Source organism: Gymnogyps californianus, unplaced genomic scaffold (genome assembly GCF_018139145.2).
Source record: "Gymnogyps californianus isolate 813 unplaced genomic scaffold, ASM1813914v2 HiC_scaffold_46, whole genome shotgun sequence".
NCBI classification, from domain to species: domain Eukaryota; kingdom Metazoa; phylum Chordata; class Aves; order Accipitriformes; family Cathartidae; genus Gymnogyps; species Gymnogyps californianus.
Genome location: NW_026114356.1, coordinates 247,538 through 270,706, shown reverse-complemented (window position 1 = coordinate 270,706; position 23,169 = coordinate 247,538). Strand labels below are relative to the sequence as shown.

General features: G+C 40.8%; 1 long non-coding RNA gene across 1 annotated transcript; it reads left to right on the top strand.

Moving 5' to 3' along the window:
- Positions 1-3,264: 3,264 nt before the first annotated feature.
- Positions 3,265-13,364, top strand: LOC127028872 (uncharacterized). Its single transcript, XR_007768087.1, has 2 exons — positions 3,265-3,543; positions 11,919-13,364. It is a non-coding gene; the product is annotated as an uncharacterized LOC127028872 (long non-coding RNA).
- Positions 13,365-23,169: the final 9,805 nt, after the last annotated feature.

The window sequence follows — 23,169 nt, the reverse complement described above, 5'->3', positions numbered from 1 at the left end:
TCTGCCAGCAAGCAGGTGTGCAAGAAGCTGGGAGGGAGCAGAGCCGGGGCAGCTGACCCGAACTAGCCAAAGGGGTATTCCATACCATGGAACGTCATGCCCAGTATATAAACAGGGGGGAGTTGGCCGGGAGGGGTGGATTGCTGCTCGGGAACTAACTGGGCATCAGTCAGCGGGTGGTGAGCAATTGCATTGTGCATCCCTTGTCTTTCTTAGGTTATATTTCACTCTTTTTGTTATCTTCCTTTTCATTACTAATATTATTATATTTTTTATTTCAATTATTAAACTGTTCTTATCTCAACCCTCGAGTTACTTGTTTTCGATTCTCCTCCCGATCCCACTGGGGGGAGGAGTGAGGGAGTGGCTGCATGGTGCTTAGTTGCTGGCTGGGGTTAAACCATGACATTAACAAAAGAAACAGATTCCCCTTTAAGTGCTGAATAAGGGCCCTTACAGTAGGTACTAGATATTTATCTTCAGCCATGGTGATGAAAAGGTGGGAGTTCAGGCTTACAGGACAAAGGAATGCAGGTCGTTTGGATCACCTATGCTCCCTTCCCCTTTTAGGAAGGCTCTAAAAATAGCAATTGATTGGGCCTTGGGATCAAGCAAGGGGCGTGTATGCTTTCCTACTTGGGTTTAGCTGTTTTCATCTAAATTATGGGAATGGTAGCTGATGAATGGAGGACTTCAGTTTCAAATTGGTAGCTGCAGGAGGAGCAGGAGCTCTGTTTAATCTCTGCTTGTGTGTGTGCATGTGCACATATGTACAGGAGGAAGAGGAGGCAGTGTGCTCAAGCACTGACAGACCCAGTCCTCTGGGAGGACAGGTTTCTCTGAAAGAAAAGGAGCAATCCACTGAGAAGATGAGGGGTTTCATGAGGTGACTAAGAGAGCCAGACTACATAGAGATTATACTTGCAGAGCTGGGTGATATAGTGAATACTCAGGCAAATATTGAGTTTCAGGAACTTCTTTTCTTTCATCTTGTAGGTTGATGGTATTACTGTGGGCATTTTTGTTCCAGGTTAATGGAAGCTCTCTTCCTCTTTCATTCTTGGACACTGTATTAGTCCTTTGTCCTTCTCCCATTTCACTTGCATTCCTCTAAAGGGGGAAATCCTGGTTGATAAGATCACATCAGGGTTAGATCCATTTAGGAAATAATTGACTAAAAGATTGTTATAGGCTTAGTAAACTTAGGCATTACCTAAACTCTTCAGAATTTTCCCATTTGATAATCATGCTATTTAAGTTGAGGGGGAGAAAATAAGGACAAACAAATGATATTTCTACTGCAACGTTCAAACTGCACATAATCGATCCACAAACCAGCTGATCTCTATCTTGACTAAGGGAGTTGTAGAGGTATGGTTGGAGCTGTGTACCCAAGCACTGAGCACAGTTTATGCTGTGGCGTGGGGGAGAATTCATTTATTTATTTAACTGAAACTTTAGCTTTCCATTTGATACTGTTCCCTCTGTGTTTGCAACTTCCTTTTACCTGTATCAGAATTGCTCGTCTTAGCTGCGATAACGCTTTTCGCTTTAAGTCTCAGAAGGCAGCCTACCTAAATGTGGAAACACATGCTTTACAATTAAGTGTCTTTCCTGATTGCATGTCAAAACTTTGCATGCAAACATGAAACTTGTGCATGCAATTGTGTAATTACACATTCAAATTTGTAAGCACCGTTTCCATGTGAAGGCATTAGGAGATATATTTTAGTTCTTAAGATATGTATCACTTCTTTGATACTAAAATGTTCAACACTGGAAAAGGTAAGTTGATTTTTTTTTTTTTTTTTCCCTTCTCTAGCACAAAGTAGCTAAATAATTACACTGGCATGTTTTGGGTGTGTGTTTTTGCAGTGCTCAATTGTACTTTTTTATGGTAAAAGAGTATGCACATAGATAATATATAACTTTCTATACAATATACAACAATGATACAGTTTTTCCCCCCTCCAGGAATTGTGGTGCTTGGATTAAACAGATCTCATGCCAGGAATGCACTTACCATTTTTAAAAGATTTTTGTTAAGTGGAAAAAAAAATACCTTCTAGTATGAAGGTAAGTATTAGAATTAAATGCTTAAAAAATGTTTGATTATTCTCTTCCCTCCTTTTCTCTGTAGATGTCAAAAGCTGTGGATGCTTTGAAATCTGATAAGAAAGTACGAACTGTTATATTCTGGAGTGAAGTCCCAGGGATATTCTGTGCTGGTATGCAAACTTTTTTTTTTTTTCCCCTGAGAAGCTGGAAATCTGTAATCTAATGTTGCACAAAAATAAGGTGCAGATTGCAAGGAAACATATCTTTTGTTTATATTCTTCTCAGTAGCTAACAAAATCTTTTTGTAGTATTTTCCTCAATTGCTAACAAGAGTCAAATATCTGTTTTATTCTTTCTGTGTCAAAGTATTTAAAAAAAATGTATGATAGATTATTCATGGTGATGGAAAGTTATTTAATTGAGCTTCTATAATGTATTGCCTGTACTTCTTAAATGAGGACCAAATATTGCTAAATGCCATATAGGGAGGCTATATAGAAAGCAATATCAAAATTATTTTCAATACATTAAAGTTAACTTTAAATTAAAGAAACATACTTAAAATTAAAATTCATTATGAAATTGACTGTTACTACAGGCTGAATGTATTCTCAAATGAAAACAAAAACAAACAAACCCCCACCCCCCCAGCACACCCCAACCGAAATGTCAAACAGGTGTTTCCTGCCAAAGTTCTAAAGGAAACAAAAGCTCTCAACTACCAAACACTGGGAACTAGAATTTGTCAACATGTTGGAGCTATGCGAGAAACAAAAACAAAGGATGCTATTTAGTTAACGAGGCGTGACCTTGAGAAGAGAAACAAGATGACACCATAAGTCAGTGGGTAAAGACATACCAAGATAAGCACAGGGGCAATCAAAGAGCTACTGGAACTGTGAGTGAACTATCCTAACTAACATACTAGAAAACCCGCCCTCGGGTAGGGAGAGCCCCCTACCAACAGAAGCCCCTTCCTCACAGAACATGCGCAGTAAAAAAGGAGGACACTGCGACTTTAAGTGGAGATGAGACTTGCGAGAGCCAATAGGAACGAGAGTAACTAAGCAAAACTGTGAAAAATACTGATAACTGTTGCTCGAAAGGTATAAAATGCTTTACCGTGTGTTAACCAGGCGTGCTAGCTTTGTGGAGTTACCACCTAGCACCCATCTCTGCGCAGACATGAAATAAACAAATATCTCGCTCTGTGTGTTAATCGGCTTTTTTGCACACCGGGTGAAAGAATCCTGATTTTTGGGACAACATTTTGGCGACCCAGATGGGACGGCCATAAGGCCTTGCCCGGATCGTCTTGCCGTCCCCGACAGCGGACCGGACCGGACTGAGCTCCAGCGCGCACCGACCTATTGATCGGGGACTCCTCCGGATTCCCTCCGAAGCCGGGGCGACAAGCGACTCAAAGGTGCAACGCCGACCAGAGATATTTGTATCAGGGTGAAAGGGGAATGAATCCTTGGATTGGTGAGTATAAAATTTAATTACAAATTCAATGACTCCCATGGAAGGTGAAAGGGTAAAGTCGCACGTAGACGTTCGGCAAGAGGTGCCTTAATTGACCAGGGGGGTCAGAACTGAGTGCGCATACTGACCAAGGGGGGTCAGAGGGTACTGACCAAGGGGTCAGAGTGGTAATTACTGACCAAAGCGGTCAGAAGGGTAATTACCGACCAAGGGAGTCAAAGCCGGCAAATAGGTAAATTCGGCTAAAATGGGAGCAAGCCAATCCACGATTCCTCCCTGTAGCCCTTTGGGGTGTATTTTGAAAAATTGGAATAAGTTTGGGGGAGATCCGATGACTAAAGATAAAATGAAAAGATATTGTAATCAATGGTGGCCAAATTATAAATTGGGTGATGATGAGGTCTGGCCAGAAAATGGATCGGTAAACTATAATACTATATGACAATTGATGTCGTTTTGCCATTGGATGGGGAAATGGGACAAAGTACCTTATGTTGATGCCTTTATGACTTTGTACAGAAAATCTGATATGCGGGAAAAATGTAAGCTAAAGACTGACCTAGTGATGTATACAGCTTCTGAGAAAAAGGAGAGTGCTTGTTGCATAGGCTGTGATGATAGAAAGATTGCAGGGGGAGAAGAGCAGAAAGATGTGCAACTGTTAGTCCCGACAGCCCCACCACTATACAAAAGCAGTGCTGGACAATTGCCAATCGATCCTAATTTACAATCGGGCAATGAGAACTGTAGCCCCATTTCCAGCCGGACTAGAGGGCACGCTGAACCGTTGTACAGGCTCCCCTGAGACAAGCAGTGGGACCGGAAAGACTGCTGGTTTTTATACATGTTCCGTTCACTACCTCTGAGCTGTTAAATTGGAAACAATCTGTTGGATCCTATAAGGGAAACCCTGACGGAGTACATCAACTATTAGAAGCTATAATGTTAACACATAATCCCAACTGGGGAGATAGACAGGCTCTGCTAAATACATTCTTTGCGGCAGAGGAAAAGAGAATGGTGATTGAAAGGGCCAGGGAAGAAGGGGGAAGGAGAAACAGGCAAGAAGATTCTGAGGAGTTCCTACCTACTAAAAGGGACCCAGAATGGGATCCTAACGGGGGGGGAACAAGGGTTCAACTGAAGCAGTATCAGCAGCTGATACTGTATGAGGTTCAGCATGGAGTGCCTAAATCGAAGAATGTGTCTAAGCTTTATGAGGTAAGGCAGGGTCTGGAGGAAAATCCATCTGCCTTTTACGAAAGGCTATGTGAGGAAGCTAGAAAATGGATGGACTTGAATCCGGATGATAAGGCAAATCAGAGGATGTTCAATATATGTTGTTTATTGGGTAGTCGACTCAGGATATAAGGAGAAAGTTGCAGAAAGTTGATGGAGCTGGGGGAATGTCGATCTCACAATTGATAAAGTATAAGGTTGATGACAATCGAGATGAGAGGGAAAGAAAAGAAAAACAGAACAAAATAAAGTTGCACGCATCTTTGCTGGCAGCGGCAATAAATGGAAATGATGTCGAAGGGAAGGGTAGAGGAAAAAGTAAAGGAAGAGGAGGATGTGGTGGAATAATGCAGGGAAGAGGACCGCAAAAACGAACCCCTTTAGGGCTAAATCAGTGTGCGGTCTGTAAACAGGAAGGACACTGGAAAAATGAGTGCCCGAAATGAAAGAGGCCAAAGGAACGGGATCATATAGAAAATGCTAATCTTATTATGTTAGAAGATTCAGACAATGAATGAAGGGGACCGGGGGAGAACATTAAAGTCTTCCCAGCTGATCCCCTGGTTCCAGTTAAGCTGGGGAACGAGACCACAGATTTTTTTAATTGACAGTGGGGCTACTCATTCAGTAGTCACCAGTTGTAAAGGACTTCTAAGTAAAGTAACTATACCTATTGGTGGGGCAAAGGGAAAAAGAACGTTAAGGCCATTTTTACAACCAATGGAATGCACAACTGGGGGAGCTAAATTAATTCATGAGTTTCTATACATGCCGGAATGCCCCCTACCTTTACTGGGGTGAGATTTATTATGCAAACTAAATGCACAAGTAACCTTTTCTAAGAATGCTGTACAGCTCCATATCCCGCCTGAAACCGCCTGGAGAGCTCAGATCTGCTTGCTGACAGATGAAACATCAGAAGAAATTGAAGAGAATATTCCAGATGCTGTATTAAATGCGGTAATTCCCCTGGTATGGGCTTCAAAAAACCCAGGTAAAGCAAAAAAGTGAGTCCGATTAAAGTAGAACTAAAAGAGGGGGCAAAACCAGTAAGGGTGCATCAACATCCTATTAGGCTGGAAGCTCGCAAGGGCCTCGAAGCCCTGACAAATACCTTTATTCAATATGGACTGCTCAGAGAATGTCAATCTGAATACAATACACCGATTTTATTGGTGAGAAAGCCTCACTCCCAGGATTACCGATTAGTGCAGGACTTGAGGGCTATAAATCAGATAACCAAAGACATACATCCTACGGTGTCTAACCCTTATACTTTGTTAGCATCTGTACCCAAAAACAATGCCTATTTTACAGTGTTGGACCTAAAAGATGTCACCTTCTGCATTCCAGTGGATGAACAGAGTCAAACACTCTTCGCTTTTGAATGGGAGAATCCGACTACTGGAAGGAAAGGACAACTGTGTTGGACCGTTCTTCCCCAGGGATTTAAAAATAGTCCCACTTTGTTCGGTGAAGTACTGGCCAAAGAATTAGAACAATGGCAAACTAATAATGATAATGTTACTCTCTTACAGTATGTGGACGATATCTTAATTGGAGCAGATACAGAACAGACTTGTACGGAAGCCACAGTAAGCCTGCTAAACTTTCTGGGAATAGCCAGATTCTGCTGGATATGGATCCCCAATTTCGGACTTACAACCAAGCCCTTATACGCAGCCACAAAGGGCCTTGTGGGGAGTTGTTAGAAGGGACTCCAGAGTGTCGGAGTAGTTTTGATGAAATTAAAAGAAAATGATGGAAGCTCTCCTCAAGAAACTACATGAAGAAACTCACATGGGAGCCAATGCTATGATAAGCGGTGTTGAGAGATACGCTGTAGGGCCAAAAATGCAGACAAATGCAGATATAATAGCAAAGAGATGAAACTTGTGTAAATAATCCCAAAACACAAAGAAAGCCGCCAGCAGGTGACGTAAAAAGAGGAATAACCCCTAGGGAATACTGGCAAATAGATTTCTCTGAATTACCAAAATGTGGACAACGTAAGTATCTACTTGTTCTAGTGGATACGTTTTCCGGATGGCCTGAGACTTTCCCTTGTCGCAACAATGGGGCTAGGGAAGTAATTAGGATATTACTAAAGGAAATAACCCCCCAGATAGCTAGAGTTGGACCATATGTCGTTAAAAGGGTTGGACAACAACGACTTTTGTTTAATCCATCATGGTCCCTCAAACGGGTAGAACTATCAATGCAGATTAATATCTCTGCAGTTAAACCAGCCTGTTCACCATTCATAAGTACATCCTATACAGGATGGTTAGCGTGGTTACATGGGCGGTCTCTTACCCTTCCAAATCGAGTAAAAAGAAATGTAACTGGTATCCTAGGGACAGGATTGGGAGTCTTAAACAGCATAGATGCTGAAGTACTTGCAGACAAACTTAGTACAGCCACACATGATCTAAAAAAAAATTAGAACATCCATTGCGATCCTCCTGTCAGCTTTAGGAACTCATCAATGGCTGTTGTCTGATATATTGCCTCAATGGGAAAGGGTTAATGAAAAGGACCACCAATAATCATAGATGCACTTGGTATAGCCCAAAATAATATTTCTCTAGCTCTTAGTTGTATCCAGCTCAACTGTGGGTGCAATATACAATAGCAGCAATTGTAAGAGAAGGTGAAGATGGCACCTTACCTACTGAAATTCGGAAAATAATCTGGGAAAAGGCAACTGCATTTGAAAGAGAATTCCAGTCATGGTGGTATCTGGGCAATTTCACTCACAATCCTATCCATAACAAAGCCACGGCCTTTGTTGTAACCATACAGAATGCATCAGTAAAAACCATCTACCCATCATTGCGTTAGGCTTAAATCACAAGGACTGTACTTTATCCACTAGAGCACAGAGTATGGCACAACGAGACAATAACAAATGCAGACTGTTGAAGTTGATGCATGTGTGGTACGGGAACAACAGGATTTATTTGCGAAAGCAATACCATCAAAGCTCAAGACATTTGTCTTGACACTGAGCAAAATGTTTGTCACTTGAGATACATCCGAAAGAAATCCCTGGAACTGTACTCATATATATTGGAAAGGATGTGTGTGTATAAGAACTCTATGTAATTTTATAGTCATAGATAATATTACTGTGGGATAAATAATCACTCAAATACTTGCATTTGTAACTTACTAACATTATAGGATGTGATTTCAACTATTCAGCTCCGGTTACGACTTATCAGCTAATACAATCCAATTATACTTTAGTTAAGGATCTATTGCTTACTTCCATTGGATGGATCTCACACTGGTGAAAAAATTTTTACAACATAATGATCTACGCCAGTGGCTGGAACGTGCCCGAGAAGAGGGACAAAGGACTTTAATCACCGTTCACCATGACACAGAAGAGAGACATCGTGTTTTGGACCGGGTGAAGAAAGATGGAGAACATAGGTGGTGGGAAGCCTTCCTTGGATGGTCACCCAAGACAACAGGCATTCTTAATCTCATGCTACACCCTGTTGTGATCTTGTTATCACTAACATGTTTATGTTTACTGCTTATAATCATACTGTATTTTAAGGTTTGGCACATGATGAAGCAAATTGCTCTAATGCAATCACCCAGGGTATGCACGCTCACGACAGAGGGAGATAAATCCCTCAAACTTGAAAACTTCCCTATAAAGGACAGGGAAAAATTCCAGCGAGACATATGTCAATGGGAAGGAACCTATGAGCAGTTTTGGAAAATTTTGAAATCTCCCAGAGACTGAAGTTTTAGAATGAAAATATCTAAGTGAGACTTATTTTAAATAAGAACTATTTATCTAAGTCTCAAAGGGGGGAATTGTTGGAGATATGCGAGAAACAAAAGCAAAGGATGCTATTTAGTTAACGAGGCATGACCTTGAGAAGAGAAACAAGATGACACCATAAGTAAGTCAGTGGGTAAAGAAATACCAAGATAAGCACAGGGGCAATCAAAGAGCTACTTGAACTGTGAGTGAACTATCCTAATTCACATACTAGAAAACCCACCCTTGGGTAGGGAGAGCCCCCTACCAACAGAAGCCCCTTCCTCACAGAACATGCGCAGTAAAAAAGGAGGACGCTGCGACTTTAAGTGGAGATGAGACTTGCGAGAACCAATAGGAACGAGAGTAACTAAGCAAAACTGTAAAAATACTGATAACTGTTGCTCGAAAGGTATAAAATGCTTTACCGCGTGTTAACCAGGCGTGCCGGCTTTGTGGAGTTACCACCTAGCACCCATCTCTGCGCAGACATGAAATAAACAAATATCTCGACTCTGTGTGTTAATCGGCTTTTTTGCACACCGGGTGAAAGAATCCTGATTTTGGGACAACATTTTGGCGACCCAGATGGGACGGCCATAAGGCCTTGCCCGGATCGTCTTGCCGTCCCCGACAGCGGACCGGACCGGACTGAGCTCCAGCGCGCACCGACCTGTTGATCGGGGACTCCTCCGGATTCCCTCCGAAGCCGGGGCGACAAGCGACTCAAAGGTGCAACGCCGACCAGAGATATTTGTATCAGGGTGAAGGGGGAATGAATCCTTGGATTGGTGAGTATAAAATTTAATTACAAATTCAATGACTCCCATGGAAGGTTAAAGGGTAAAGTCGCACGTAGACGTTCGGCAAGAGTTGCCTTAATTGACCAGGGGGGTCAGAACCGAGTGTGCATACTGACCAAGGGGGGTCAGAGCGGTACTGACCAAGGGGTCAGAGTGGTAATTACTGACCAAAGCGGTCAGAAGGGTAATTACCGACCAAGGGAGTCAAAGCCGGCAAATAGGTAAATTCGGCTAAAATGGGAGCAAGCCAATCCACGATTCCTCCCTGTAGCCCTTTGGGGTGTATTTTGAAAAATTGGAATAAGTTTGGGGGAGATCCGATGACTAAAGATAAAATGAAAAGATATTGTAATCAATGGTGGCCAAATTATAAATTGGGTTATGATGAGGTCTGGCCAGAAAATGGATCGGTAAACTATAATACTATATGACAATTGATGTCGTTTTGCCATTGGATGGGGAAATGTGACGAAAGTACCTTATGTTGATGCCTTTATGACTTTGTACAGAAAATCTGATATGCAGGGAAAAATGTAAGCTAAAGACTGACCTAGTGATGTATACAGCTTCTGAGAAAAAGGAGAGTGCTTGTTGCATAGGCTGTGATGATAGAAAGATTGCAGGGGGAGAAGAGCAGAAAGATGTGCAACTGTTAGTCCCGACAGCCCCACCTCCGTACAAAAGCAGTGCTGGACAATTGCCAATCGATCCTAATTTACAATCGGGCAATGATAACTTTAGCCCCATTTCCAGCCGGACTAGAGGGCACGCTGAACCAGTTGTACAGGCTCCCCTGAGACAAGCAGTGGGACCGGAAAGACTGCTGGTTTTTATACATGTTCCGTTCACTACCTCTGAGCTGTTAAATTGGAAACAATCTGTTGGATCCTATAAGGGAAACCCTGACGGAAGTACATCAACTATTAGAAACTATAATGTTAACACATAATCCCAACTGGGGAGATATACAGGCTTGCTAAATACGTGCTTTACAGCAGAGGAAAAGAGAATGGTGATTGAAAGGGCCGGGAAGAAGGGGGAAGGAGAAACAGGCAAGAAGATTCTGAGGAGTTCCTACCTACTAAAAGGGACCCAGAATGGGATCCTAATGGGGGGGGAACGAGGGTTCAGCTGAAGCAGTATCAGCAGCTGATACTATATGAGGTTCAGCATGGAGTGCCTAAATCGAAGAATGTGTCTAAGCTTTATGAGGTAAGGCAGGGTCTGGAGGAAAATCCATCTGCCTTCTACGAAAGGCTATGTGAGGAAGCTAGAAAATGGATGGACTTGAATCCGGATGATAAGGCAAATCAGAGGATGTTCAATATATGTTGTTTATTGGGTAGTCGACTCAGGATATAAGGAGAAAGTTGCAGAAAGTTGATGGAGCTGGGGGAATGTCGATCTCACAATTGATAGAGTATAAGGTTTATGACAATCGAGATGAGAGGGAAAGAAAAGAAAAACAGAACAAAATAAAGTTGCACGCATCTTTGCTGGCAGCGGCAATAAATGGAAATGATGTCAGAGGGAAGGGTAGAAGAAAAAGTAAAGGAAGAGGAGGATGTGGTGGAATAATGCAGGGAAGAGGTCCGCAAAAACGAACCCCTTTAGGGCTAAATCAGTGTGCAGTCTGTAAACAGGAAGGACACTGGAAAAATGAGTGCCCGAAACGAAAGAGGCCAAAGGAACGGGATCATGCAGAAAATGCTAATCTTATTATGTTAGAAGATTCAGACAATGAATGAAGGGGACCGGGGGAGAACATTAAAGTCTTCCCAGCTGATCCCCTGGTTCCAGTTAAGCTGGGGAACGAGACCATAGATTTTTTTAATTGACAGTGGGGCTACTCATTCAGTAGTCACCACTTGTAAAGGACCTCTAAGTAAAGTAACTATACCTATTGTTGGGGCAAACGGGAAAAAGAACAGTAAGGCCATTTTTACAACCAATGGAATGCACAACTGGGGGAGCTAAATTAATTCATGAGTTTCTATACATGCCAGAATGCCCCCTACCTTTATTGGGGTGAGATTTATTATGCAAACTAAATGCACAAGTAACCTTTTCTAAGAATGCTGTACAGCTCCATATCCCGCCTGAAACCGCCTGGAGAGCTCAGATCTGTTGCTGACAGATGAAACACAGAAGAAATTGAAGAGAATATTCCAGATGCTGTATTAAATGCGGTAATTCCCCTGGTATGGGCTTCAAAAAAAACCCAGGTAAAGCAAAAAATGTGAGTCCGATTAAAGTAGAACTAAAAGAGGGGGCAAAACCAGTAAGGGTGCATCAATATCCTATTAGGCTGGAAGCTCGCAAGGGCCTCGAAGCCCTGATAAATACCTTTATTCAATATGGACTGCTCAGAGAATGTCAATCTGAATACAATACACCGATTTTACCGGTGAGAAAGCCTCACTCCCAGGATTACCGATTAGTGCAGGACTTGAGGGCTATAAATCGGATAACCAAAGACATACATCCTACGGTGTCTAACCCTTATACTTTGTTAGCGTCTGTACCCAAAAACAATGCCTATTTTACAGTGTTGGACCTAAAAGATGCCGCCTTCTGCATTCCAGTGGATGAACAGAGTCAAACACTCTTCGCTTTTGAATGGGAGAATCCGACTACTGGAAGGAAAGGACAACTGTGTTGGACCGTTCTTCCCCAGGGATTTAAAAATAGTCCCACTTCGTTCAGTGAAGTACTGGCCAAAGAATTAGAACAATGGCAAACTAATAATGATAATGTTACTCTCTTACAGTATGTGGACGATATCTTAATTGGAGCAGATACAGAACAGACTTGTATGGAAGCCACAGTAAGCCTGCTAAACTTTCTGGGAATAGCCGGATTCTGCTGGATATGGATCCCCAATTTCGGACTTACAACCAAGCCCTTATACGCAGCCACAAAGGGCCTTGTGGGGAGTTGTTAGAATGGACTCCAGAGTGTCGGAGTAGTTTTGATGAAATTAAAAGAAAATGATGGAAGCTCTCCTCAAGAAGCTACATGAAGAAACTCACATGGGAGCCAATGCTATGATAAGCGGTGTTGAGAGATACACTGTAGGGCCAAAAATGCAGACAAATGCAGATATAATAGCAAAGAGATGAAACTTGTGTAAATAATCCCAAAATACAAAGAAAGCCGCCAGCAGGTGACGTAAAAAGAGGAATAACCCCTAGGGAATACTGGCAAATAGATTTCTCTGAATTACCAAAATGTGGACAACGTAAGTATCTACTTGTTCTAGTGGATACGTTTTCCGGATGGCCTGAGACTTTCCCTTGTCGCAACAATGGGGCTAGGGAAGTAATTAGGATATTACTAAAGGAAATAACCCCCCAGATAGCTAGAGTTGGACCATATGTCGTTAAAAGGGTTGGACAACAACGACTTTTGTTTAATCCATCATGGTCCCTCAAATGGGTAGAACTATCAATGCAGATTAATATCTCTGCAGTTAAACCAGCCTGTTCACCATTCGTAAGTATGTCCTATACAGGATGGTTAGCGTGGTTACACGGGCGGTCTCTTACCCTTCCAAATCGAGTAAAAAGAAATGTAACTGGTATCCTAGGGACAGGATTGGGAGTCTTAAACAGCATAGATATGAAATACTTGCAAACAAACTTAGTACAGCCACACATGATTTAAAAAAAAAAATTAGAACATCCATTGCGATCCTCCCTTAGGAACTCATCAATGGCTGTTATCTGATATATTGCCTCAGCGGGAAAGGGTTAATGAAAAGGACCACCAATAATCATAGATGCACTTGGTATATCCCAAAATAATATTTCTCTAGCTCTTAGTTGTATCCAGGCTCAACTGTGGGTGCAATATACAATAGCAGCAATTGTAAGAGAAGGTGAAGATGGCACCTTACCTACTGAAATTCGGAAAATAATCTGGGAAAAGGCAACTGCATTTGAAAGAGAATTCCAATCATGGTGGTATCTGGGCAATTTCACTCACAATCCTATCCATAACAAAGCCACGGCCTTTGTTGTAACCATACAGAATGCATCAGTAAAAACCATCTACCCATCATTGCGTTAGGCTTAAATCACAATGGACTGTACTTTATCCACTAGAGCACAGAGTATGGCACAACGAGACAATAACAAATGGCAGACTGTTGAAGTTGATGCATGTGTGGTACGGAACAACAGGATTTATTTGCGAAAGCAATACCATCAAAGCTCAAGACATTTGTCTTGACACTGAGCAAAATGTTTGTCACTTTGAGATACATCCGAAAGAAATCCCTGGAACTGTACTCATATATATTGGGAAAGGATGTGTGTGTATAAGAACTCTATGTAATTTTATAGTCATAGATAATATTACTGTTGGGATAAATAATCACTCAAATACTTGCATTTGTAACTCTACTAACATTATAGGATGATGATTTCAACTATTCAGCTCCGGTTACGACTTATCAGCTAATACAATCCAATTATACTTTAGTTAAGGATCTATTGCTTACTTCCATTGGGATGGATCTCACACTGGTGAAAAAATTTTTACAACATAATGATCTACGCCAGTTGCTGGAACGTGCCCGAGAAGAGGGACAAAGGACTTTAATCACCGTTCACCATGACACAGAAGAGAGACATCGTGTTTTGGACCGGGTGAAGAAAGATGGAGAACATAGGTGGTGGGAAGCCTTCCTTGGATGGTCGCCCAAGACAACAGGCATTCTTAATCTCATGCTACACCCTGTTGTGATCTTGTTATCACTAACATGTTTATGTTTACTGCTTATAATCATACTGTATTTTAAGGTTTGGCACATGATGAAGCAAATTGCTCTAATGCAATCACCCAGGGTATGCACGCTCACAACAGAGGGAGATAAATCCCTCAAACTTGAAAACTTCCCTATAAAGGACAGGGAAAAATTCCAGCGAGACATATGGCAATGGGAAGGAACCTATGAGCAGTTTTGGAAAATTTTGAAATCTCCCAGAGACTGAAGTTTTAGAATGAAAATATCTAAGTGAGACTTATTTTAAATAAGAACTATTTATCTAAGTCTCAAAGGGGGGAATTGTTGGAGATATGCGAGAAACAAAAACAAAGGATGCTATTTAGTTAACGAGGCATGACCTTGAGAAGAGAAACAAGATGACACCATAAGTCAGTGGGTAAAGACATACCAAGATAAGCACAGGGGCAATCAAAGAGCTACTTGAACTGCGAGTGAACTATCCTAATTAACATACTAGAAAACCCGCCCTCGGGTAGGGAGAGCCCCCTACCAACAGAAGCCCCTTCCTCACAGAACATGCGCAGTAAAAAAGGAGGACGCTGCGACTTTAAGCGGAGATGAGGCTTGCGAGAACCAATAGGAACGAGAGTAACTAAGCAAAACTGTAAAAATACTGATAACTGTTGCTCGAAAGGTATAAAATGCTTTACCGTGTGTTAACCGGGTGTGCTAGCTTTGTGGAGTTACCACCTAGCACCCATCTCTGCGCAGACATGAAATAAACAAATATCTCGGCTCTGTGTGTTAATCGGCTTTTTTGCACACCGGGTGAAAGAATCCTGATTTTTGGGACAACAAACATGTCAAAATCAGTTTGTGGCAGTAGCAGTGTCTTCTGCAGATATCAAGAGAATCATCTCCTTATTTTCAGATGTCCCATCCAGTTCTTTATTTGTTCAAATTTAATTTAAGCCTGTTTGAAATTGAAACCAGAAGTAAGTTGAAGTCTTTCTAATGTATGAATGCAACTGTCAGGCTAGAGGACAAGAGGAGTTCTAAGGTCTTGTTTCTCTGATCATCTGTACAGACATTAAGCTTGCTAGCCACACATAGCACAACTCAGTTCTGAATGCAGTTTTTTCCAGTTTTTATATATGTAACATGTTTAAGGAGTTTTAGTTAAGAGTTTAAAAATCTTTTTTTGGTTTACTTTAACTGAATCTTAGTTTTCATCCAGATGCAGTTTGTCACTTAAGACTTGTAAAAAGAATTATCTTGGAAAAAAGGGAGTAGTCTGTTCACCACTTAATAATTCATATTAATAGCTTGAATACATGTGTATAAATCAGCATGTCTAATTTAAAAGTTGAATCTTGTTTTGAATCAGAAAGTTTTAAAGATTTTTATTTTCCTGAAGATTAATAATAAGTTGGAAAGCTGAGTTTTTTTAAACAGATAGTGGTAAGAGTGCGGAATTGGAACAACGTGCAAAAGGAGCTTGAAGTTAGATGTTCATATGGAAAAGGTGGCTATTAGTTGAGACTTGTTATCAATTGAGTTTTCCTAAACTAATTTTTTTGAGATTCATGACTGCTATGGTAGCTGTAATATCATAGAATGGTTTGAGTTAGAAGGGACCTTCAAAGGTCATCTAGTTGCAACCCCCCTGCTGTATCCCCCTGCAGGGATACCTTCCACTAGATCAGGTTGCTCAAAGCCCTGTTGTCATGGTTTAACCCCAGCCGGTAACTAAGCACTGCACAGCTGCTCGCTCACTTCCCCCCCACCCCCAGTGGGATGGGGGAGAGAATCGGAAGAAAAAAAACCCAAAACTCATGGGTTGAGATAAAGACAGTTTAATAGGACAGAAAGGAAGAAAAATAATGATAATATGACAATAATAATACTAGAAGAATTAGAATATAAAAACCAAGTGATGCACAATACAATTGCTCACCACTCATTGACCGATGCCCAGTTAGTTCCCAAGCAGCGATCCGCCTCTCCCGGCCAACTCCCCCAGTTTATATACTGGGCATGAGGCCATATGGTATGGAATATCCCTTTGGCCAGTTTGGGTCAGCTGTCCTGGCTGTGTCCCCTCCCAGCTTCTTGTGCCCCTCCAGCCTTCTTGCTGGCTGGACATGAGAAGCTGAAAAATCCTTGACTGGGTATAAACACTACTTAGCAACAACTAAAAACATCAGTGTGTTATCAACATTCTTTTCCTACTAAATCCAAAACACTGCACTATACCAGCTACTAGGAAGAAAATTAACTCTATCCCAGCTGAAACTAGAACACCTGTCCAACCTGACCTCGAACACTTCCAATGATGGGGCATCCACAACTTCTCTGGGCAACCTGTTCCAGTGTCTTACCACCCTTATCATAAAAAAAAAATTTCTTCCTTATATACAATCTAAATCTAACCTCTTTCAGTTTAAAACTGCTACCCCTTGTCCTGTCACTACAGGCACTGGCAAAAAGTCTTTCTCCATCTTCCTTATAAGCCCCCTTTATATATTGAAAGGCCGCAATAAGGTCTCCCCAGAGCCTTCTCTTCTCCAGGCTGAACAACCCCAACTCTCTCAGCCTTTCTTCATAGGGGAGGTGTTCCAGTCCTCTGATTGTTTTCACAGCCCTCCTCTAGATCTGCTCAAACAGGTCCATGCCTTTCTTGTGCTGGGGGCCCCAGGGCTGGATGTAGTACTCCAGGTAGGGTCTCACAAGAGCGGAGTAGAAGGAGACAATCACCTCCCTCGACCTGCTGGCCACGTTTCTTTTTGATGCAGCCCAGGATACAGTTGGCTTTCTGGGCTGCAAGTGCACATTGCCGGCTCTTGTCTGATTTTTTCATCCACCAGTACCCCCAAGTCCTTCTCTGCAGGGCTGCTCTCAATCCATTCATCCTCCAGTCTGTATTGATACAGGGGGTTGCCCTGACCCAGGTGCAGGACCTTGCATTTGGCCTTGTTGAACTTCATGAGGTTTGCATGGGCCCACTCCTCAAGCCTGTCAAGGTCCCTCTGGATGGCATCCCGTCCCTCAGGCGAATCAGCTGCACCACTCAGCTTGGTGTCATCTGCAAACTTGCTGAGGGTGCACTCAATCTCATTGTCTATGATGTCATTGATGAAGATATTAAACAGTATTGGTCCCAGTATGGACCCCTGAGGGACACCACTTGTTACTGGTTTCCATTTGGACGTTGAGCTTTTTACTACTCTTTGGATGTGGCCATCCAGCCAATTCCTTATCTGTCAAACCCATATCTCTCCAGTTTAGCGGCAGAATGTTGTGGGGGACTGTGTCAAAGGCCTTACAGAAGTCCAGGTAGATGACATCAGTTGCTCTTCCCTTATCAGCCATCACAGTCACTCCATTGTGGAAGGCCGGTATAGGAAATATGAGAGTAGGAATATTGTTTTGTTTTTTTGGTTTGGTGGTGGTTTTTTTTGGGGGGGAGGGTATGCTATTGGAATTGTGTTTCTGAGCTCTAAGTACTTCTCCGATATTCTTTGTTGGCTGGTTTTGCAGAGCTGCTGGGTTACAAAGATTTTAGAAAGGCTTGTTGCCTGTCCTTTTTTTTTTAATTTTTTTTCCCCTAAAAGCTTAGAATACGTATGCACAGCTGACTGTAGACAAGATGTAAAGGTGTTTGTGTGGACATTAGGAAGGGAAATTAACCCTGAAAGAAGGAATGTGAAAGACTAGGGCTGGAATGCTAGGGTCTGGATCTTGCATCAGGGAGTGGGGACAGTGTTTACCAATAACCTGCGATTTTTTTTTTTTCCCCAAAAAAAAAAAAAAAGGGGGGGGAGGCAGGGCAACAGATAAAAGGAGGAGCCTGAGAAAGGAAACTGTGTGCTACTGAACCAGTGAAATAATGTTGGACAGCAGTAACTGAAATTCAGGGTGAATCAGAAGACTTGAGGCAGAAATGGGCAATGAAAATAGGCAGAAAGCTCAGGTGCTGGCTAGGGTTTTCCTGTAGGTGAGATTAAGGGGTGTCTGTTTTTTGGGTTTTTTTGTTTTTTTTTTTAAAGGAAGAAAAATCAACAGAAAAAAAGAAACCCAAAAGAAAACCTATTAGATAAAACATAGTGGGCATATGGAAAAAATAGATAAACGCTTAGGGAAGTAGGGTTGTCCTGGTTTTGGCTGGGACAGAGTTAACTCTCTTAGTACATCATGTACATCATAGTACATCATTACACATCATGCAACATTACACATCATGCAACTGATAAAGGGACAATAAAGTCCCTGTAGTGCACATGAAAAATATGCTAGGGAAGACAGTCTGGGTTACTCCTGCCTCAGGCAAAGGCAAACCCATTCGTGGGATTGCTTTTGCTCAAGGACCTGGGTGCACTTGGTGGGTGATGTGGAAGGATGGGGAAGTCCGATGTGTGCCTCAAGGGGATTTGATTTTAGGTGAGAACAGCCAATAGATTAAATTGTATGCTATTAATTGCTATATAACCCTGCCACTGTATGTCATCATCATTATAATTGTTATATGCTATATTAATGGTATTACAGTAAGAATTACTTAGATTAATGAAGAATGAACTTTGACAAAACCGAGTGAAGTGCAGTAGTGATGGAACCAGGACTGACTTCAGCATGCAACAATCCGACACCACACACCATCCTCCTGCTGCGCCCGATGTCACCTGCCTGCCACATCACACCGAAGCCCAATTGTGTTCTGCTGACTGAGTGGACTTTGCACCATCCCTCCTGCCCAGACAGACTGTTATGACAGATGGAGCCCAAAGTCATGGACTGAATGAACTCAACAGACATTTGATAGAGATGGCCCATAGACCACGGGAATGATATCTATATGTATATACTAAAAGACAGGAAAAGTGATGGTGATTAATTGGAAATGTATTGGAAAGTGTGGGCTCTGGGCATAACGTAAATGGTATAGAATAAGGGGTGGATATTGTCCTGGTTTCAGCTGGGACAGAGTTAAGCCACCTTTATGGCTGCTCACATCACAGGGTTGTTTTGTTTGGGTTTTTTTTTTCTTGTTTTTCCCCTTCCCTCTTCAGAGCATGGTAGTGAGCTTTTAATTAAGCACTTAATATTTAGAGATTTTTTTTTTTTTTACTTATTTCTAATCTAAAAGTATCTTTAACACTGTTCAAGATAGAAAGACAGGTTTTAGAAAAAAGATTCTTTCTGTGCCTCTAGTCCTTCATGGCTGGCAGTTTGGCCAAATTTAGAGATGCTTTTAGAGTTTTTTTTATTCTCACTGCCTTTCTTTTTGACAGCTGCTGTTTTTACTGGAGTCTGGAATTGCATCACCTTAGAGTATTAGATCACCAGTTTGGGATATATTCCTGAATTATAAAATGCTATTTTGCTGTATTTCTTTATAGGCCTATATCAACAATATACTTTTGCTTTAAGTCTTTCATTTCAAATCTTGTAATGGAGAAAAGGTTCTCTCTAGATCAAAGGAAAGGCTTTTCATTTCTTTTTTCCAAATCCCTTAAATCTCTTCATCTGTCTTTTCAGGCTGGTTATAAATGTCTGTAATCACATTTTAGATTCCCCAGACAATTTTGCATATTTTGAAATAGAATGTTATTTATTGCTCAGGAAATATGGAGGACTTTGCTTTATTGAGTGCAATTCTGTCTTTCAGCAGTATCAAATTGTTCCTTACATGCTTTGGGGATGATTACAGATCACTAGGAGTGTTGAGCAATTTGGTTAAACTCCAGCCTTGACATCAGACCCATTTTAACATGATTATGGTTGAGGGTGGCTAATTTAGTTCATCTACTTCTAAGTTCATCTTTTCCTCATCTTCAGACCCTGGTTAAAAGAAAGCAATCAAAAGTTATTATGTGTAAATTCTATGTCTGTCATAGACTATCCTAGATCTTCTCAAAAGCTGCAAGTTTACTCTTGCACGTTGGCAAGAGTTTTTGCTGCACAGTTTCAGGGTATGTGGATTCATTTTTTTGTCACAAGGTACATTGTTGCCTGTGATCCATATAAAATGGTTAAAACCAGGTGAAGACTGCTTGAACAGAAAGATACAGGTTACCCATCAGTCCTGTTAGTACTTAAGTGATAAAAGAACTTTTTTTTTTTTTTTTGGGTGGGCCTCTGCTACCCAGGATATCACTGGTAAATGCCTTTTTGCTTAGATGAGGAACTTAATTTTTTTAAACTTCTGTTACATACCTCTGAATAATTGACTTTCCATTGCAGTGTCGAAGATCCAGATCTCTTCCAAAAGTAGTAAGTCAAATTAAGTAGTCATCTCTGTTTGAAATATTCATGTTACATCTATGTGTATTTGACATCTGGATTTGTGAAGGAAGACTGCTGGTTTTCTTTACAGTTCCTTGAGGTATGTTGATCATCACAATGCACTGCATGACCCAACTAACTCTTTCCACTGATACTAACTAGGTACCTGTGGCACCTGGTTTCTTTATTGTTGAGGGAACTGAACCTGCTTTGCCATTTATATCCTTAGCTGAGAGAGCCTGTTGGCAAAAATAATTTTACCTCGTGCTTGGTGGTAATGTGTGCTGGAAATAGAATACACGAGCAACACATGTCAAAAATAGTTACTGCATGGTAAAGAATAATTTTTCCACTTCTTGCTACATGATCACTTTATTTTACTCAAAAGCATTTAGATGTATCTGAATCTAAGGCATTTTCATTTTAAGGTAATTTATAGCAGTTAGTTTCATATCTACTTCATTATGTAAGTGGCATAGAGTAACATATGTGGTTTCATTATGTGTGTGCTAATTGCCATATATATGAAGAGAAAATTCCAACAATTCTTAAATTATTACTTGTTTCTCTCCTTTTCTCCTGTCTTTGCCTGTCACTTAAACTGGTTTCCTCCAAGGACACCTTTGTAGGTTTACTGCAATAAAAAAAGATTATTATTTTTTTTTTTTGCTGCATCTGAGTTAGATGTGCAACTCTTGAAAGCTAGAGGAAAACAAAATAACTGAATCTGCATGAATGTAGCGTAGTTGTATATGCATTCACGATTAGCGTGTGCTTGTGCAGTGACATAAAGTGGCATGAATCTTGCATGTAGCTTACTAAAGCAATCAGTGAGCATTTGTTTTGTACCTGTCAAAATGTTTTCCTCTGTAAAAAATAATACAGGTGATATCTAAAGAAAAATTCCCAAATTTCTTCATTTTTATTACTTTCTTCATGTAAAACTTTTTTAGTTTTTTCCTATTTAAGAGTTGATCCCATGTGTATGTTTTAATAAATAAAAATGTAACGTGCTTCTGTATATATACAGATCAGGCAGTAAAAGATATTGTAATTGTTTTATTGTCTTACACCGGAAGAAATTTAAAAGATAAGTAAAAGACATCCTATGAGTGTTAGTCAGATCCTGCCTGGTTTAGTCAATATACAGTTCCAGGACAGTTATTTAATGATTAAAAAGGTGCAGACATATAGTTGTCTATAATGTACCCCGGGTTTTTTTAATTTAATGTCAGTAGTTTATATAAACAGTGAAGCAGCAGAACTTTGTACGACATAAGAAATTTAGGTCTAAAATAGTCTCTTATTGATATTCTAACATTACTTTGAAGGTCCTGTCACCAGCTGGAACTTGGTGACTATATGTGGATGGATGTGGGTTTTAAGTGATTAAGCTCTGGGCTCAAATACTTGCAAATCTGTATAATTTAAATCCCTCTAGATGGCAGGTAATATTCCAGTATTAGAACCTCTCCCCTTCCCTTCCCTTCGAGAATGATCATCTCATAATTGAGAGGCAACAAGTCATGATTGATCATTGAGATAAATCCATTCCTTTTCCTTATTATTCTTATAGCTATTCTTTTCAAGGTGTGTCTGTTTTCATATAGTGCATGTCATTTACCTGTTTGTTCAAATGTTCTTCTGAAAGTACCACTTCCTACATATCTGCACTGTATATAGTATCATTGAACCTTGACCTGCTGGAAGTTTCCAGCTAATATCCCAGTATGACTTAAGCTTTTACTCATGCCTTTATCTACATTCAGATGAAAAAATAGTTCAAATCATGGTTTTTCTCAGGGAAAAGCTCCTCCTTTCTTTAATAAAATTTATACGTGAATACTGACTACAGGATTTGTTTAGAAGAGATTGACTTTCTCTTTTTTTAACCACGTAACAGACTTCCTCTCTATTTACAGCTCATAAAACTGGTTGTGGTGTTAGTTAAGTATTTTTGTAATTACTACTAATCAAAATAGGTATACTCAGCAGTATTGATTACTTTTAACATTACATTAACAAAAAAACAAAACAAAACCCCCACCCACCAAAAAACCTTGCAGTGGTCAGATATACAGTATATGTAAAACATGTGACTCAGTGTCCTGGTTTCAGCTGGAACAGAGTTAATTTTCTTCCTAGTAGCTGGTACAGTGCTGTGTTTTGGATTTAGTGTGAGAATGATGTTGATAACGCTCTGATGTTTTAGTTGTTGCTAAGTAGCGCTTACTTAGGAGCGGTTTGGTGAGTGTCATACTGGTAACACCTCACATCATACATAATATATTTATAGGTGTGCACACAGGTAAAGGTTCATAAGCATATACTTGCTTCACTAGTTGGAATTATGTAATAACTTGTAATATACATATATTTGCTTTACTCTTGTAATATATATATACTTGCTTTCCTAGTGGTAATTTTGTAGTGACTTGCAGTACACACACACACATATTTGTTTTTACTAATAGTAGTTTTGTAGTAATTTGTAATAAAGAAATTCTTAGAAACCCAGACCTCCACATCCTTGTGTATTGCAGAATCCTGAGAACCCCATGGTCATGATCTTTACACACCTGCGGGTCGGGTAACCCTCATAGGTCGTGACTGTGACCGCTACACGGGGGCTGGAGGAAAGATTCACTTGAGCAGGGGCTGGAGCAAGGAGACACATGCGAGCAGGGCTAGAGCAAAGCAAGTAGCCTGAGCAGGGCTGGAGCAAGGAGAGATTCCCAAGTAGGCCTGGAGCAAAGAGCCACCCGAGTAGGGGCTGGAAAAAG